Raw genomic sequence first — 19873 nt, forward strand, 5'->3', positions numbered from 1 at the left:
TAAACTTTAGAATCAATTTGTCCATATGTATGCCGCTGGGATTTTGATTGGGATTGCATTGAATCTATATATCAAGTTGAGAAAAACTGACATCTTCACAATATTGAGTCATCCTAGTGATGAATATGGAATATCTCTTCATTTATTTAGTTCTTTGATTTTGTTCATCAGTTTTGTCATTATCCTCATATAAATCTTGTACATATTTTGTTGGATTTATGCCTATTTCATTTTTGGAGGGCACTAATATAAATGGTATTGTTTTTTAAATTTCAAATTCCACTTGTTCATTGCTGGTGTTTAGGAAACCAATTGACTTTTGTATATTAACCTTGTATCCTGAAACCTTGCTATGATCATTATCTGTCCTGGGAGGTTTTGTTTGTTAACTGTTTTGAATTTTCTACATAGACGATCCTGCAATCTGTGAACAAAAATAGTTTTCTTTCTTTATTTCTCCCCAATCTGTATACCTTTTATTTCCTTTTCCTGTCTTGTTGCATTAAGCTAGTATTTTCATACAATATACAAAAGGAGTGATGAGAGGGGACATCCTTGCTTTGTTCCTGATCTTAGTGGGAAAGCATCTAGTTTCTCATCATTAAGTATGATGTTAGCTGTAGAGTTTTTTTGTATTCTTTATCAAGTTGAGGAAGTTCCTCTCTATTCCAAGTTTACTGAGAGTCTTTTTTTTTATCATAAATAGATGTTGAATTTTGTAAAATGCTTTTTCTGAATCTGTTGATATGATCATGTGATTTTTCTTTTTTAGCCTGTTGATGTGATAGATTGCATTAATTGATTTTCAAAAGTTGAATCAGCCTTGCATACCAAACATATACCCCACTTGGTCATGGTGTATAATTATTTTTATATATTATTGGATTTAATTTGTCAATATTTTTGAGGAATTTTACATCTAAGTTCATGAGTGTTATTGGTCTGTAGTTTTCTTATCTTGTAATGTCTTTGCTGGTTTTGATATTAGGCTAATCGTGGCCTCATAGAATGAGCTAGAACCACTCTCTCTGCTTTTGTCCTCTGAAAGAGATCATACAGTAATGATGTAATTTCTTCCTTAAAGAATTCACCAGTGAACACATCTGGGCTTGGTGCTTTCTGTTTTGGAAGATTATTAATTATTGATTCAATTTCTTCAACAAATATAGGCATATTCAGATTCTCTATTTCTCCTTTTTGTGAGTTTTGGGATTTTCTGTCTTTTAAGGAATTGATCCATTTCATCTAGATCATCAAATTTTTGGGCATAGAGTTGTTCTTAGTATTCTTTTATTATCATTTCAATGTTGACAGGATCAGTAGTGATGTCTCTCTTTCACTTCTGATAGGAATTTGTGTCCTCTATCTTTCTTTTCTTGGTTAGCCTTGGCTAGAGGCTTATCAATTTTACTGATCTTTTCAGAGTCAGCTTTTGGTTTCATTGATTTTTCTCTGTTGATTTCTTGTTTTCAATTTCATAGCTTTATGCTCTAATTCTTAGTATTTCTTTTCTTCTGCTTACTTTGAATTTAATTTGCTCTTCTTTTTCTAGTTTACTAAGGTGAAAACTTAGATTACTGATTGTAGCCCTTTCTTCTTTTCTAATATATGCATTTAATGTAATAAATTTCCCTGTAAGCACTACTTTTGCTGCATCCTGCAAATTTGATAAGTTGTGTATTCATTTTCATTTAGTTCAAAATATTTATAAATTTCTCTTGAGATTTCTTCTTTGACCCATGTGTTATTTAGAAGTGTGGTTTTGAAATATTTTGAAATTTTCAAGTTATCTTTCTATTATTGATTTGTAGTTTAATTCTGCTGTGGTTTGAGAGCAGACATTGTATGATTTATATTCTTTTGTATATGTTAAGGTATGTTTTATGGCCCAGAATGTGGTCTGCCTTGGTGAATATTCCATGTGAACTCGAGAAAAATATGTGTTCTGCTGTTGTTGGGTGAAGTAGTCTATACATGCCAATTACATCCAGTTGACTGATGGCGTTGAGTTTAACTATGTTCTTATTGCTGAATCTGTCCATTTCTGAGAGAGGGATGTTGAAGTTTCCAACAATGATAGTAGATGCATATATTTTTCCCTGCAGTTCTATCAGCTTTTGCCTCATGTAGTTTGGGGTTTTGTTGTTAAGCACACAGACATTAAGAATTATTGTATCTTCTTGGAGAATTGACCCCTTTATCATGATGTAATCCTCTTGTTTATGCCTGATAACTTTCTTTACTTTGAAGTCTTCTTTGTCTGAAATTAATATAGCTACTCCTGCATAATTTTGATTAGTTAGCATGGTATATTTTTCTCCATTCATTCATATTTTATCTATATGTGTCTTTATATTTAATGTGGGTTTCTTGTACACAACATATAGTTGAGTCTTTTTTAAGTACTCTGACAATCTCTGTCTTTTAACTGGTGCAGTTAGATCATTGATATTCAAAGTGAATATTAATGTAATTGGATTACTATCTACAATATTTGTTAGTGTTTTTCTATCTATTGCCCTTGTTCTTTGTTCCTATTTTTGTCTTTCATTTTTTTCTGCTTTGAGTGGTTTTAATTGATCATTTTATATGATTTCATTTTCTCTCTTTCTTTCCATATTACAACTTTCTTTAGTAGTTGACCCAGAGTTTGCAATATATATTTACAACTAATCTAAGTCCACTTTAAAATAACACTATACCACTTTATTGGTAGAGTGAGTGCCTAATAGTAACAAAATAACTCTAATTCCTCACTTCCATCCCTGTATCATTACTGTCATTCATTTCATATATATGTATGTCTGTATATAGAGAGACATATATATATAGACATATATATAACATATATTACATAAGGATACATAATCAAATACATTGTAGCTATTATTATTTTGAAAAAAGTGGTATCTGTTAGATCAATTAAGAATAAGAAAAACAAAAGTTGTTATTTTATATTCACTTATTCCTTCTGTGATGCTCTTCCTTTTTTTATGTAGATCAAAGTTTCTGATCTATGTTATTTTCTTTCTTTCTAGAACTTCTTTTAACATTTCTTGCAAGGCAGGTCTACTGGCAGAAAATTTCCTCAATTTTTGTTTGTCTGAAAAAAGTTTTTATTTTTTCTTAACTTTTGAAAAATATTTTCACAGGGTACAGAATTCTAGGTTGGCATTTTTTTTCCTCTCAACACCTTAAATTTTTCATGGTTTCTGAGAATAAATCAGATGTAATTCTTTTATTTTCCAGTTTTATTAAGATATGATTGACAAATAACATTGCACAAGTTTAGTGCAAGTACAGTGTGATGATTTGATACACTGTAATTCTTATCTTTGTTCCTCTGTAGATAAGTTATTTTTTTTTCCTCTGGCTTCTTTTAGGATTATTTCTTTGACCTTCTGTGGTTTGAAAATATGCCTACATGTAGAGTTTTGGGAATTTACCCTGTGTGGTGTCTCTGATTTTTCTGGATATGTGGTTTGGTGTCTGAAATTAATTCAGAGAAATTTCCAGTCATTATTATTTTAAATCTTTCTTCCATTTCTTTCTCTCTTTCTTCTCCTCATGGTATTCCCATCATGTGTGTTATACTTTTTGTAGTTGTCCCATAGGTCTTGGATTTTCCATTCTGTTTTTTTCAATCTTTGTTATCTTCGTTTTTCAGTTTTGGAAGATTCTATTGATATTCTATTCTATCTCTAGTTCAGAGATTCTTTCCTCAGCTGTGTCTAATCTACTAATGTGCCCATCAAAGGCATTTTTCATTTCTGTTACAGTGTTTTTGATCTCTAGCATTTCTTTTTAATTCTTTTTAGAGTTTTTATATTTCTGCTTACATTGCCCATTTGTTTTTGTATACTGTCTATTTCATGCATTAGAGTCCTTATCATACTAATTATAGTTTCTTTAAATTCCTGGTTTGATAATTACCAATTCTCTTCCATGTCTGGTTCTGATAATTGTTCTGTATCTTCAAATAGTAAGTTTTTTTTGTCTTTTGGTATGCCTTGTAATTTTTTTAATTAATAACTGAACATGATGTATTAAGTAAAAGGAAATGCTGTAAATGGGCCTTTAAGTAATGTGACAGTAAGGTGTAGGGGGAGGGGAAGCCTCCTACAGTCCTATGATTAGATCTCATTCTTTTAGTGAGCCTATGCCTCTGGATTGTGAATTCCATAAGTGTTTCTCAGCTTTTTTCCACCCCACTTAGATCGGACAGGATGGCTAGAGTAGGCTGGAGTTGGTTATTTTCCTTCTTCCATGTGGAATGCTAGAACTGACTGGAGTTGGGTGTTTTCCTTCCCCCTGATCAGTTAGGCTCTGATAATACCCCGGCTGGTTAGGCTGTGGTTAACTAGTTTTTCCTGAGAGAAGGTCTTCTTAAGAAGAAAAAAGTGCTCTGGTATATTTCAAAATCATTCCTTTCCCCTTCCCTTGCTGGAAACATAAGGGGATTTTTTTCCAGCTTTATTCAGATATAATTAGCATATAACATTGTATAAATTTAAGATGTACAATGTGATGATTTGATACATGTATACAGTCATGTATCACTTAATGATGGGGATACGTTCTGAGAAATGTGTCATTAGGTGGTTTTGTCATTGTGTGATCATAGAGTGTACTTACACAAACCTAGGTGGTATAGTCTACTACACACCTCGGCTATATGATACTAATCTTATAGGACCACCATTGTTGATGCAGTCCATAATTGACCAAAACATTGTTATGCGGTGCACTAATGTATATTGTGAAATGTTCACCCCAATAAGGTTTGTTAACACATCCTTTACTTCACATAATTACCATTTTGTGTTGTTGTTATGATTATAGCATTAAAGATCTACTCTCCTAGCAACTTTCAAGTATACAATATTGTTTATTATAGTCATCACGCTGTACATCAGATCCCCAGAAGTTATTCATCTTATAACTAAAAGTTCACATCCTTTGACCAACATTTCTCCATTTCCCCAATGCCTCAGCTGCTGGTAACCACCATCCTACTCTCTGTTTCTATGAATTCAATGTTTTTAGATTCCACATATAAGTGAGATAATACATTATTTGTCCTCCTCTTTAAGCCTGTGTGACTTATTTCACTTAGCATAATGCTGTCAAGGTCCATCCATGTTGTCACAAATGATAGGATTTCCTTATTTTTTATGGCTGAATAATATTCGACAGCTGAATATATATATAATATATTCTGAATATATTATATATATATTCTGAATATATTATATATATATATAATTGTCATATTTTATTTATCCATTTTTCTGTTGATGGACACTTAGATTGTTTCCATGTCTTGCCTATTGTGAATAATGCAACGGGAGTGCAGATAGCTCTTCAAGATAGTGATTTCATCTTCTTTAGATTTATATCCATAAGTGGGATTGTTGGATCACATGACAGTTCTATTTTTAATTTTTTTAGAAACCTCCATATGGTTTTCTATAGTGACTCTACTAATTTACATTCCTACCAACAGTGCACAAAGGTTCCCTTTTATCTGAATCCTCACTGGCACTATCTCCTGTCTTTTTGATAATAACCATTCTAACAGGCACAAGATGGTATATTATTGTGGTTTTGATTGGCATTCCCCTGATTAGTGATGTTAACCACCTTTTCATGTACTTGTTGGCCATTTGTATGCCTTCTTTGGAAAAATGTCCGCTCAAGTCTTCTGCCCATTTTTTAATCAGGTTGTTTGCTTTTTTGCTATCGAGTTGTATGAATTTCTTATATATTTTGGATATTAACCCCTTATCAGATATATGGTGGCAATCTTTTTCTCTCATTTGATAGGTTGCCTTTTTATTTTGTTGATTGTTTCTTTTATTGTGCAGAAGCTTTTTGGTTTGATGTAGTTCCATTTATTGATTTTTGCTTTTGTTGTTTATGCTTTTGGTGTAATATACAAAAAATCCTTTCCAAGACCAATATCAAGGAGCTTTTCTCCTATGTTTTTTTCTAGAAGTTTTGCTGTTTTAGGTCTTATATTAAGTCCTCAATTCATTTTAAGTTAATTTTTGTAAGTGGTGTAAGATAGGGGTCCAATTTCATTCTTTTCCTGTATATATTCAGTTTTCTCAACATCATTTATTGAAGAGACTATTCTTTCCCCATTGAGTATTCTTGGCTCCCTTGTCAAATATTAGTTGATCATATATGTGTGTGTTTATTTCTGGAATTTTGATTCTGTTCTATTGGTGAATTTTTCTCCTATATTTACTATGTGAACCTGGTTGTGTTCCTGGAAATAAATTTCACAAATTGTGGTCCCCTTCCCATGACTGGGCTTCCCTGGAGCTTTTAACTCTAAAAGTTGTCCACACTGAGCCTCCAGCAATTCATCAATTACAGTACAGGTTTTCCTATGTTGAAAATATTTCCCATGAGTTTTGCTTGTGAGTTTCTGCTTGGTAAGCCTTGACTCTCTGTATTTGCCTTTATGTTTTTCCAATTTTTTGCAGCAGCAGTTTGCCCTGTGTCCTCCCCTTTCTTATGGATCCAAGAAAAGTTGTTGATTTTTTAGTCTGTTCAGCTTTTTACTTGTTAGAATGGAGTGGCGACTTCCAAGTTCTTACATGCAGAACTGGAATCCATGTTTACTATAATATTTATACAATAAATATTACTACCATGTGCCAGGCACTGCTCTGGGAACTGAGAGCCTTAAACACAGCAGACACTTTTCTTATCTGCTAAACTTATATTCTAGTGGGAGGAAGCATATAACAAAAAAGTTGTTTTCTTGCCTCCTGGCAAGGAAGAAAATAATACTTGACAAACCAAAGTCTCAAAGAGAGGGTTGTAATACTCCTACCTCAGAACCCACCCTTCACGGAGTTATTCCCATGCTTGAGGGAGTCAAGACTTCCCCTGACCCACAAAGGAGTCTAAGGAACTTCATTTGGGCTACAAACTGAGGGCTAGCAGCCAGCATCTTGTGACAGTCACAATAACTTTCTTAGAGCCTAGGGGCTGGAGGAACCCATGTTAAAAAAGAGCATGAGGCTCCATAGAGGTTTCTCATAAAGAGCTTTAAGTCTTCCAGGCTGGAAGCTCCAAAACAAAATGTTGCTGTTGTTATTATTAATAGGAATTACAAGAAATTAATAAGGGAGAGACACCTTAGGCCAGCTCTGGAGTTTTGTGGAACATCTTGGACTGTTTGTCCAAATGTTTGGGGTCCAACATTAGCCATGCTCTATTTTGCGTTGAGTTCTTTTCTCTTTAGTTGTGGGGGTGGGGAGGAGGGAAAGACATGCAATTGTATTTTAGGAAAAATGCAGCCCACATGTTGTCCAATTCATCTGCATTTAAATAATTTGAGAGGTTCTCTTATAAGAATGTGTGGAGAACCAGGTAGCTTTTGAATCTTTTAAGTAAGTTTTCAGAATTTCTTTCCCCTTTCCTTATAAATTTGACATTATCTTCAACTGGGGCCCACTACTGAGGTTGGATGAGGGGGAATGGGAAAGTTACCATATTCTGAAGTTTGATCCTGAAGCAAAACAAGATCTCTTCTTACTAACTATGACTTTTCAAGGAGTCTAGTTGTTTTTACTGTGGCCTTATTTTATTTTTCAATACAGCTGAATGTAGAATAAATTTAATATGAGCCCTTTGGGGCAAGGATATGATACTAAGATGGCAGGGTGATAGTAATAACCGGGTAACTAGTTTGAAAAAGAGCCCAATCTCCTCCAGATGATGGCAAGAGCAAGATAGGTAGTTGGTGCCACTTCAGGCACTGAGACAATGATCAGTTTCCAAATTAGCTTATACTCCTCTGCCACAATCTTACATTTTTTAGATTTATCTGTAGCTATTATAGCCTGATATAGTGGAACAATAAAACTGTGCTTTGGAGTTTGGATTTGGTTCAAATACCAGCCTCATATTCTGTGCCACACAGCTTGTGGCATTAGGCAAATTAGTGAACACTCTGAAGCCCAGATTCCTTACCCATTTTATGGGTTCTTGTCAGGAGATAATGGAGGCATGACTTCAATGGACTCAACTTCTTTGGTTTTCTTCAGCAATTTCACTTCCCTTTAAAGCTCAAATAGCCTTCATATCAATTACCACAAGAAGTCACATCTCTTACCAGATTCTCCTCCCCAGGTTATTTCTGGTATTTGCTTAAGAATGAATACACGTTGTACTGGCATGTTCTGGTCATCTTGCTTCTCATTGCCTCAGCCAGCAATCTCACTCCAGACCACTGCTTTACTCCAGGCTGGTCTTTTCTTGCTCTCTCTTTACTGCTTTCTCCAGTCTGCTGCCAGTCTCTGCTGTTTTGCTTTCAGGTCCCACTTCCCACCTCCACTCCAAGGGTGAATTTAAGCCTCCATCCCAACGAGGAGACATACTGAAGATTTTGTCAATGTTTCAAAGGTTCCAGAGACATTTTCTCAGGTGGGGATAAAGGTCAGAGAACCTGGGATTAATATTTTCCCAGGAGTCTTTATGAGAAGAAAGTGTTTCTCAAGCCTGTGATCTAAGACTGTGGGCCAAATGCTGATATTGAGGGAAAGCAGAGCTTCCTCTATCTCTCAAAACAAATTTTAGGGAATGGGAATATTTTTTGTTCTGGCTACAGATGAAAAAGACCTGGCATAACTTTGTTGGCACTGGGCCTGGCACAGAGAGTGAGGCAAAGGGAGAGACCCAGGGATGAGCAATATATAGTCCCTAACTTGCAATCTTGTAGGGGAGGAAAACACATTTGCAAGTGAAAGACGTGTTTGAGAGATTACCTTTGCACAAAAATTCTGAGTTACATTGTATAAGGGAAGGATACCAAGCCCCTTAACTTGGCCTCTGGGAAAATAGCTCTGACTAGACTTTCCACTGGCCAGCCTGCTGATGTCATTCCAGCTTTCTGAAGACTCTTGGTCTGCAGTACTCTTCTGGTGCCTGAGGGTCTCCAGTCATGTCAAGATCTTTCCCAAGTCTCCCCCAGATTGATGTTGCGACTCTTGAGGAGAAGGATCTTCCAATCCCAGGACCCCTGAGTTCCTGAGCAACATTTTCAGTCCATGGGCTCTGTTCCTAAATGGTCTTTAGCTTTCAGCTTCTCATGACACTTCCTTCAAACTGTGGCCTTTTCAGGATGCCTCTGTGTCACTGCACCTTGCCTGGAAGAATTATTGGGCCAAGCAAGGAAGCTGTCTTCTAATCAGAGCTTTTATGTTCTTCATAAAGAAGGACAGAGAAATATGCTTATCTCACCTTTAGCTTTCTCCTCTATGTTCCAGACATGTCTGACTTTTTGTCACACCTCAAAAATAGTGATCTTTCACATATCCAAATTTTTGCTTGGAATACCGCCTCCTGCCCCAACTTCTTTTATCATGACCAACAACATCTTATATAATCTGGACCCCGGACTTATTCCAACTTCATCTCATATCACTCTCCTTCTCGTTCATTATACACCAAGTACAGTAGTTTTCTTTTTTTTAATTCCATCCCTTGATCCCATCAAGCTCATACATTTTTAGGGCCTTTGCACTAGCTGTTCCCTCTACTTGGACTGCTCCTATATTGCTACTTAAAGTTTTATTTTATATCTGTTTACTGTCAGTCTCCTCCACTAGAATGTAAAGTTCATGAGGGCTGAGACTTTTGTCTTGGTTGTCTAGTGCGGTGCCCGGAACACAGTGGTGTTCAATAAATATATTTGGAATGAACATGACTCTTGATATATTTTTCAAGCAAAGAGCTAGAGTGCAGAGGCTATATCAGTACCAGGCTCATAGACTACTTTACTTCTAAGAGACAGTGATGGATGTGTAGGAGTGGCAGCTCTGATTCATGAGTCATGCTGGAAATTCGAGTTTTCCTTCTCTGCCCTTTGCTTTAATCCTTTTCCCACACAATAGTAAAAGTGAGCTTTTTAGAACACAAATTTTTTTATGTCACTCCTTTGCTTAAACTTTTCAGTGATTTCCTATTATCTTCAGGATAAATTTATTCACTCTTTTACAAAAATTTACTGAATGCTCTATTAGTTTTCTATTGTTACATAATAAATTATTACAAATGTAGAGACTCAAAACCACATTCATTTATTAGCTCATTGTCCTTTAGGTGAGAAGTCTGGGCACGGTGCAGCTGGGTTCTCTGCTCAGAGTATCACAAGGCTAAAATCAAAGTGGCAGCTTGGCTGAGTTCTCATCTGGAGGCTCTGTGGAAAAATTCCCCTTCAAGATCATTCTTGTCATTGGAAGAATTTAGTTCCTTGTAGTTGTAGGATTGTTTCCTTCCTGGCTGTCAGCCAGGGCCACTCTCAGCTCTTTCCATTTTATGCCAGCAGCAGCATATCAAATATCTCTTGTGTTTTGAATCTTTGGCTTTCTCTTCTACCACCAGTTGGAGAAAACTCTTCTTTAAAGGCTCATATCAAGCCCACTTGGATAATCTGCCTATCTTGATATAAACTGATTTGGAACTATAATTGCATCTATAAAATCCCTCCACAGCAGTACCCAGATTAGTGTTTTATTGAATAACTGCACCAAGGGCCAGGAATCTTAGGAGGCCATTTTAGAATTCTGTTTACCATAAACATCCATTCAGTTAGGCACTAAGACACTGGGTCTATGGCACTAAACCAAATAAGCAAAAATTAGGGCCTTCTGGGATTTTATATTCTAGTACAAGGAGAGAGATAGTAAGCAAATGAATAAACAAAATATATAGTATCCCAGATGGCGATAAATAGCATAAAAAAATAAAGCAGAGGAGAAGGATTGGGAGTGCCTAAAAAAAATGTTGTTTCAACTGTAAATCGGATGGTCAAGAAAGTCCTCACCAAGAAGGTGACATTTGAGCAAAGATCTTAAGGAAATGGAGAGTGAAACCTGCAGGTATCTGGGAGAAGGGCATTCCAGGCAGAGAGAACAGTAAATACAAAGGCCCTGAGGGAGAAATTAAAATTCTTATTCTGCCCTCAACCCTGGCTCCTGTCTCCCTTTCCAGGTTCATTTCAGTCCCCTAGCCCCTCATTTTCTGAGCCTCAGTACATTTTTCTCTATTTTGTAGTGCTCTTCCCGGGGCTCTTACATGGCTGGCTCTTGTCATTCAGATTTGGGTTCGTGTCATTTCTCTGTTACATTGTTTTGTTTTGTTAAACAATTAAACATGTAAATTTAATGTGGATGATTTCCTATTTTGAAGGGTTAATGTTTACTTACAGCATAAGTTAAGCACCTACAAGTACTAACAAGAAACCAATTTTGTTTAACAAATATGCTCAGACCTATATAAATTACTATGTCTATTATTTTTTATATTTAATCAACTTCTGCTCTGAATACTTTAACACTTTATTTAGGCATGATAGGCATACAAAAAGCTGTTCAGAGTTCATGTATACAGCTTGATGAGTTTGGTGATAAGTATACATCCATCAAACCATCAGCACAATCTATGCTGTGAACACCTATCACCTTCAAAAGTTTTCCCCCTCCCTCTTTATTTATTATAATTTTTTGTGATAAGAACACAACATAAAATCCACCCTCTTAGTAAATTTTTTTGTGAGATTGCTTTCTCTACTACCTGGTAAATTTCATGTGCACAAGGACCATGTCTGTTTTGCTTTTCACTATATTCCCAGCATTTAGTACAGTGTCTGGAACATAATTTGTGCTCCACTGGATAAGTTAAACAAAATAGAATGCAGAAATAAATTGGTTATGTAGCTTAATATACAAATGTTATCTATAAATCCTGATTTTAAATGTTTGTGATCATCCAAATAATCTGTGTCCTCATTACTGAATTTGTATGTAAACTTCACATTTTAACTTATAAAATACATATTAAATCAAATATCACTCATCTCTATCATATAGTTTTTTTGTGTGTAAACTTTTGTTCGAATAAAGGCATCAGTTGTTTCAAAAGTGTTTAAAAACACTGATCTAATACAACTACCTCATTGTATAAAATGGGAAACTGAGGCCACAGAAGAGGAAGAAGTGATTTTTTTCAGAGTTATATGGTGATTCAGTGGCAGCATTAACCTCCTAATCAGGTCTTCCTACTCTTTGTCTAGTTACTTCCCTTCTCTATCCTCTGAGTCCACTCAGATGAAATGTGACATGGTGGAGGACATGGAAGATGGGGTTTCAGTTGGCAGCTGGGCTCCTCAGAGGGCCATGACTCAGAAGAAAGCAGTGGGAAATACGGTTAGGGTCAACATGGAGTCTGCAGGACTAGGCTGGAACCCAGAGCACAGTGCTCAGAGACACAAGACATGGGCTGGAGAGCTTCACTCTATTCCCAGGATACACAGCATGGCCATTTCCTCACTCCTTATCCCTGAAGGAGCACACTGATAAAGTTCTCTGGACATCTGTTCACATATTCATAGTATTTGAAGGGAGTGGAAGATTCTAATGTGTCATTTGAAGGGAGTGGAAGATTCTCATGTCTGTAGAACTGGCTTCTTCTTCCTGGGATATAAGCAGACAAGATAACCAAAATCTTAGCAGTACATGGAACATTCATTCATAAATATGTATAGAGCATTCACTCATTGTCAGACACTGTGTTGGGTGCTGGGGATACAATGTTGAATAAGCTTTCAAAAAGAAAGAAATCATGCCACTTGCAACAACATGGATGAACTTGGAGAACATAATGCAAAGTGAAATAAACCAGTCACAGAAGGACAAATACTGCATGATTCCACTTATATGAGGTATCTAAAATAGTCAAATTCACAGAAGCAGAGGGTGGAATGATGGTTGCCAGAGGCTGGGGAGAGGGGAAATGGGGAGTGTGTGTTCAATGGATGTAAAGTTTCAGTTATGCAACATGAATAAGTTCTAGAGATCTGTCATACAAAATACTGCATATAGTTAAAAATATGGTATTGTGCACTTCAAAATTTAAGAGGGTAGATCTTATATTAAGTGTTTTTACCATAAAACAAACAAACAAAGGCAAAAGGACAGAAGGAAACTCTGAGAGGTGTTGGATATGTCTATTACTTTGATTGTGGTGATGGTATCACGTTGGCCTATGTTCAAACTTATCAAACTGTACACATTAGATATGTGTAGTTCTTTGTATGTAAATTATACCTCAATAAATTTGTTTTAAAAAGGTAACTTCTTAAAAGAAATGACACTTTCCTGATTTATCAGCCTAGAAAATCCATCACAAAATAAAATTAAGATAGTTTTAAATGATTTAATCTTAGGGAACCCAAGAGGGCTCCTGGTGATCTCTTCTTTCTTTTCTAAGTTCCCATAAGCTGTTTAATACTGTACTCTAGAATTTTGATTTGCATCAAATTTCCTGGTTCCAGGTTTTCAGGATCTGATCTTTACTCTTTTATTTCTGTTTAAGAAATTCAGTTCTTTTGCCAATTGCTAGTCTTCAAAGATTAACAAGAATGTTCTTGGACTGGCCCACTCTGGAGAATAGTGGCCAGATTCCAATTCCAGGCCATTTGAAGCTTTGAGGCATCTAGCTTGAAACAAGATGCTCCCTGAGCATGACCTTTCTGTACTTAAACTCCTTCAAGGATTAACAAACAATTGAAGGAAGGAGCCTTCAAGAGAGCACTGAGCCTAGAGAGACCATGGTTTTGGTACTTCTTTTAAAGAGGTCTCAAATAGGTTTACAAAATGTCTTAGATTCTGATTTTTTTTTGAAAATGTATTAGCATATTCTTGTCATTTGAATAGTCATTCATTCATTCAATAAAAAAAATTAATACCTACTAGGAATACAGAAATGCATCAGATATGGGACCTGCCCTTAAGAAGCTCACAGTCCAGAGAGGAGATGAGAATGGTACATAACTGAAAAGAACCTTTGAGATTAAGTGACAGGACTGAGAACATCTTTATTCTTTAAACATATTCTTATAGCTTTGTAACCACATTGCGCTGTAAACTTCTTTTTGAGGCACCCTGAATATAACTATATCATCAATGGATAGGAAGATCTTAGCATTGTCAGGAGATACAGGCCCTAATCTGTCACTGCCTGCCAAATTGACCTCATACCAGTCCCATTCTCTCTCTGGACCTCAGTCTCCTCATCTGTAACCTGATGAGGTAGGAGAACATGGGATAATCAGAATTAGTTCTTTCCTATATTATGCATACCAACCCAGGATGCACCCTAGAGCCTCTAGGGAGTTTTCCTTATGCTGTTTGTATTGAACACATTTAACAGAAATGAAATAAACAGTGATCACAGCTTAAGCTCAAGCAAGAGATGGAGCATTAGCCATTATCTCTGGATGAACTCCAGATCAGCTGTAGTAAGGCAATCCATGAGATCTTAGTGCAGGTCAATGAAACATAGTTCCAGGCTGGAGACACAGGCAGCTCTTTGTAAAGATTGTATTCCAGAATGTCTGAGAGAGGAGACAGCTCTGCACATCTGGGCTTCCTCCAACTGAAAGAGATAAATCCTTCAACGATAAGAAGAAAGTCAACAGAAGAAAAGGGTGGGCAGCACAGAGGAAAAGAACTCACGTATGCTGAGCACCTACTGTGTGGCAGACTCTGTGGTAAGCTTTGAAAAAAGAGAGATGAAAATGAGGCTAATCCTGCCTTCAAAGAGCTACATTAATTATTCAAGAATATATTTTTCCCCAAAGCCACTTATGGATTCAATGCAATCCCCATCAAAATTCCAATGGCATTTTTCACAGAACTACAAAAAAGAATCTTAAAATTTGTATAGAATCACAAAAGTATCTGAATAGCCAAAGCAATCCTGAGAAAGAAGAACAAAGCCGGAGGCATCACACTTCCTGATTTCAAACTATACTGCAAAGTTATAGTAATTAAAAGTGTGGTACTGGCATAAAAATAGACACATAGACCAATGGAACAGAGTAGAAAGCACAGAAATAACTCCCTACATATACATTCGACTAATATTTTACAAGGAAGCCAAGAATGCTCAAAGGGGAAAGGATAGTCTTTTCAACAAGTGGAGTTGGGAAAACTGAATAGCCACATGCAGAAAAAATGAAATTGGACACCTATCTTACGCCACCCACAAAAATTAGCTTTAAATGGATTAAAGACTTAAACATAAGACCTGATATTTTAAAACTCCTACAAGAAAAGAGAGAAGACTCCTTGACATTGGACTGGGCAACGATTCTTTGGATATGACACCAAAAGCACAAGCAACAAAAGCAAAAATCAACAAGTGGCACTACATCAAACTAAAAAGCTGCACAGCAAAAGAAACAATCAACAAAATGAAAAGGCAACTTATCAAATGAAAGAAAAAAAATTGCAACCATATATCTGATGCTATATATACTATATACTATATATATATGCTATATATATACATACTATCTAAAATATGTAAAGAATTCATATAACTCAATAACAAAAACAAAAACACAAAAAAACAAATCTGATTAAAAAATAGGCAGAGGAACTCATAGACATTTTCTCAAAGACATCCAAATGTCCAGCAGGTACATGGGATCATTCTTTCCCATAAGAAGACTGCAGTCTAATGAGCAAAATGGATACACAAATGGATAATTACAATATGGTATAAAAAAAGCTTTAATAAACATATGGACAAAGTGCCGTTGGATCTAAGTGAAGGAAGCAATGGATTTCGGAGGGGCCAGAAATGTCTTAATGCACAAAGCGATATTTCATTCACCCTTTTAGCAAAGATTTATGGGGCACCTACCATATGCCTAACCTGTGCTAGGTGCCAGCGACACAGCAACTGTGACTGAGTTCCAACATAAGGAAAAGCTGAGTACCAATAAAGAAGCGTTCACCTCCAGAACAGATGAAACCAAAGTGTAATCCAGGACTCACATGATTGCCAATGCGAGAGGCTCTTTCCCATGCAGCTGAAAAATCCAGCAAAAGGGACTACTGTTGGCAGCCACTTGGAAGGAGACATGCCCCAGAGAGAGAAAACAGAGATTTCAAATAAACTCAAATAGACTCTGCTAAGTAATCTAACATTGCTTCAGTTCCCTGAAATGGAAAGGTGAGCCTAAAAGTACACTTTGTTCCAATGGTTGGGTCATGTTGGAGCCAGCTTCTGAGATCTCAAAGCACAGAAAACTGAATTTGTGGAGTAGATTTGGAATGCAGACAATTAAAAAGCTTAAAACTGGGGTTACAATAGCACATTTCAAAATGGTGTGGTAAAGAGTGTTAATATAAATCCTCCAGCTACCCTTGAATGACCTCATTTGCTTTCAAAATCCATAATACCTAGGACAATTTGTGCGATAGCACAACCACTATTGCAAGTCACAATAGCAAATCCTCCAAAGGCAGGCGTTAACTTGTTGTGGAGCTGCTTCTCACATAGGCAAATCTACATAGCATGCTATAGAATGAGGAGCTTCAGGGATTTACAGTAGAACAACAAATGTGGTCTATAAAGTAATGTGTTTCAAAGTTTAAAATTATCACTGTTACACATTAATCACTGCAAATAAAATTAATAGTATAAACCCAAGAATAACTATTTTATTCGTTCTATTAAACTGTATTTAATAAGGTTCTTGATGTCTCTGAACAGCACCAGTTAAAACAGCTAGTAATAAATATAAGTTAGAAAAGACATACCTAAAGCTTAGTGCAAGTACTTAAACTATCCATAGTAGACTATTATCACAATTCAACATGTTACATATTCTTCCGATATTGTGCAGCAGACTATCATGTCCAGAAGAGTGCATGTGCCAAACCAATGGGGCTGAACCTTGGTTATACACTTGAGTGGATATGTACAGGCTGAATTCAAAGAAAGACTAGGACAGAACTAGCGCCTTCGTTAACAATGACACAATTAGAAGAAGGTTAAATATAAAGTGCAAGCATGCTAGGAGCCTTATTTCAATGTCTGCATGAAAAGCAAATTAACCATGCAGTCCAAGTTAATGCATAACTGGTTTCCAAAGAGTTCAAATTTAGTGCATCACACATCTATACATTTGACTGTCAATGTTGTTTTTGACTACAATTGTTTAAAACATCCTTAAAATATATTTCAAAAATGAAACTAAGATCAAATGTCTATGGAATTTCTAAAGCATTTCCATTAGACCAGTTAATAGTTGCCTATTAGCACAAACAGTAATTGGCAAGGGCAGAAATTATCTAATTTCCTTCAGACCAGTGTTTCCCAAACTGTGGTTTATAACACATTAGGAAGTCATGAAATTAATTTAGTGGGTGGATTGGGACTAGCAGTTTCATAAATATATGTATATACTCAATTTACATATATTATGTATTCATATTCAATTTATATACATATAAAATGTGTATATATTCAATTTGCTTCATACACACACGCAAACACATATGACATCAGAGTGCATCATATTGGTCTTTAGTGATAATTGGTTTCAGGAAATTTTGGTCTCTGTCATACATACACACACGTGTGTGTGTGTATACCAAGTGGTGATGTACATTTTCAAAAAATTTTCAAAAATATTGCTTAAGGGCTCTTAATATTTAGACCCCATTAAATATTTAGAGGTCTTAAATATTTAGACTCCCTTTTCTTCCATGCACCAGAGCTTTCAAAGGCCCCCATTCATTTCTTAAGCCTAAATCCTCTGGGTAGCATCCAATACCCATTTTAATTTGGCCCCTCTCTACCAAAGTTATCTCCTATTATTAGCTTCAAGGACACTGACTGAGTTCTTTATCTCGGCTTTTACACCACACCCCACCACACATCAACCATAATCATTCCTGTCTTTGAGGCTTTGCACCCCAACCTCTCTTGCCTAGAGTACCATTTACCTCTTCTGTACCTAGCCGACTTTCATTCCTGCTTCAAGACTCAACACAATTGTGACGACTCAGATGAAGCCATCTGTGACCATGCATTTCTAACTATTGGTACTCACATTTCTCTCCTCTCTTTCTGATCTGACCATGATACTTATCTTCCATGCCATATAGCTTTAATACTTAAAACAGCAAGTATCTCAAAGCTGGAAGAGATCTGAAAGGCTTTTTGGTCTAACTCTCTACTGAGAGCAAGGCAGTCCAGAAAAACTTGCATCCACATTACTAGGAGAGTGTATTCCAATTCAGATTCCTGGGTCTTAAGGTCATCTGCTGGATCAGAATCTCAGGGGTGAGGCCCAGGAACATGTATGCACATCATTCTATGGGAGGCTCTGATGCCCAATCAGGTTCAAGAACCGTGGATCTAATTTGACCTACCACCCAGCCCAGGGACTGTTGCTTTCCTTATTTTCCTGGGGAAAACCCCAGGGTCATTGCATCCATTGTTACTTATTCCCCCTTTTCTGGCACTGCCCAGCTGCACAGTAGGGGGTTCCCATCTTGCGGATTTGCGGAGACTCAGAGCAGAACTTTGCCACCAGGCAGGAACAGGACTGAGAAAAGGATGACATATTCCTAGGACCACAGGGAGATAACCATTGTACTCCCCCAGGACTTTGTACCTGTTTCTTTAGAATGGCCAGAGTAGCCTCCGTCTACTACTATGTGTTATGAAGTTCAAAAATACCACCTCTGTGATCACTAGAGCATGGGCCCATAATCCCAACTCTGTATTTACAGCTCAGAGGTTAACTGCCCTGAGCCTGAGTTTCCTCATCTGGAAAACAAGGGTACTAATGGTACTGACTTCACAGAGTTGATATGAGAATTAAATAAGGCAACGAAGAGGAAATTGACTGTCATATATGAGAGGCTCAATAAATGATAGTTGTTGTTTTTATTCCCATAGTCTCTCTGGTTCCGAATGGCCTTCAACTCTTATTTTATCGCCCAGCTCAGGCAGACAATTCTAAGGCACAAAGGACTCTTTACTGGATTCAATGAAGGTTGAATGTATTCAACCCTTGTACAGCCACTCCACAGATGGCAACAAAATTTGATGACCCAGAGGAGGCAGGAGATAAAAAGGCTGGATAAATTAACAGGGGCTGATCACCAAGGGCTCTTGGTCTGCTTTGCATGAGAAGTCATCTGAAGCAAAGTAGAGTGACAGGGCAGACTTGAGAGACAATTCGGGGAACTGAAGACTAGATAAGGAGATTTGGGGGAGGCTTTCTAAAGCCCTGTTTGAAGCTATTTCCAGTACCCCACCCTGCCTTGGCCCCAGGCAAGCTGGCTGGGACAGGGGTGCACTGGGAACTAGAGGCTGGAGAACAAAACCGGCAGGGACTGTGGGGGGGGAACCACTGGAGAGCAGTGAGGGGCTGGTAGCCTGGCAAGAGAGAGTCTTGCTCAGGGGCCTGATGGGGTCATGGTGGTCACTCGCAGGCAGTGTGTGCAGGATGGAGGGAGATGGCAGGGCTGAACACAGGTACCATGTCAGAAGCAGGTACAGGGACTCAAGCATGAGGGTCACAAGACCCAAATGCCCTGGGTTATCAGAACTATGGCATACAGCAGATCCCAGAGCAGAAACTTTCAAACCCTACAGAGGAGCCTCTGGGGCTTTGGGTGGGGCATGTTGAGTTGGGAAAACCCTCTTGCACTACACACACACACAAAGGCACCAGAGCAGTTCAAGATTTGCTTCAAATATGGGGTTTTGTCTAAGATTTTGTTTGAAGAAAAGATGAGTTCCACTGATTTAAAATGAAGAAATTAGAAGAACATTCACCATTGTACAGACTGGGGCCCAAAAGGGGAAGGGACTTGCAAAAGCTTCTACAGGGCAAGAGCCAGGACAGGAGCTTAGCCCACCTGACTACCAGTCCAGCTTTCTTTCCCTTCCTTACTGCTGGTGCCAATATTAATCAGCCAACCCTCAAAAGTCTATTGCCCAAAGTGGGATTAGAATCACTTAGGAGCATTTGTTAGAG

General features: G+C 37.1%; 1 long non-coding RNA gene across 1 annotated transcript in view; it reads right to left on the reverse strand.

Moving 5' to 3' along the window:
• Positions 1-19873, reverse strand: part of LOC131401079 (uncharacterized) — a 277389-nt gene that overhangs the window by 61786 nt on the left and 195730 nt on the right. The gene's annotated exons all lie outside the window — the stretch shown is intronic.

Source organism: Diceros bicornis, chromosome X, assembly GCF_020826845.1.
Source record: "Diceros bicornis minor isolate mBicDic1 chromosome X, mDicBic1.mat.cur, whole genome shotgun sequence".
Lineage (NCBI taxonomy): Eukaryota > Metazoa > Chordata > Mammalia > Perissodactyla > Rhinocerotidae > Diceros > Diceros bicornis.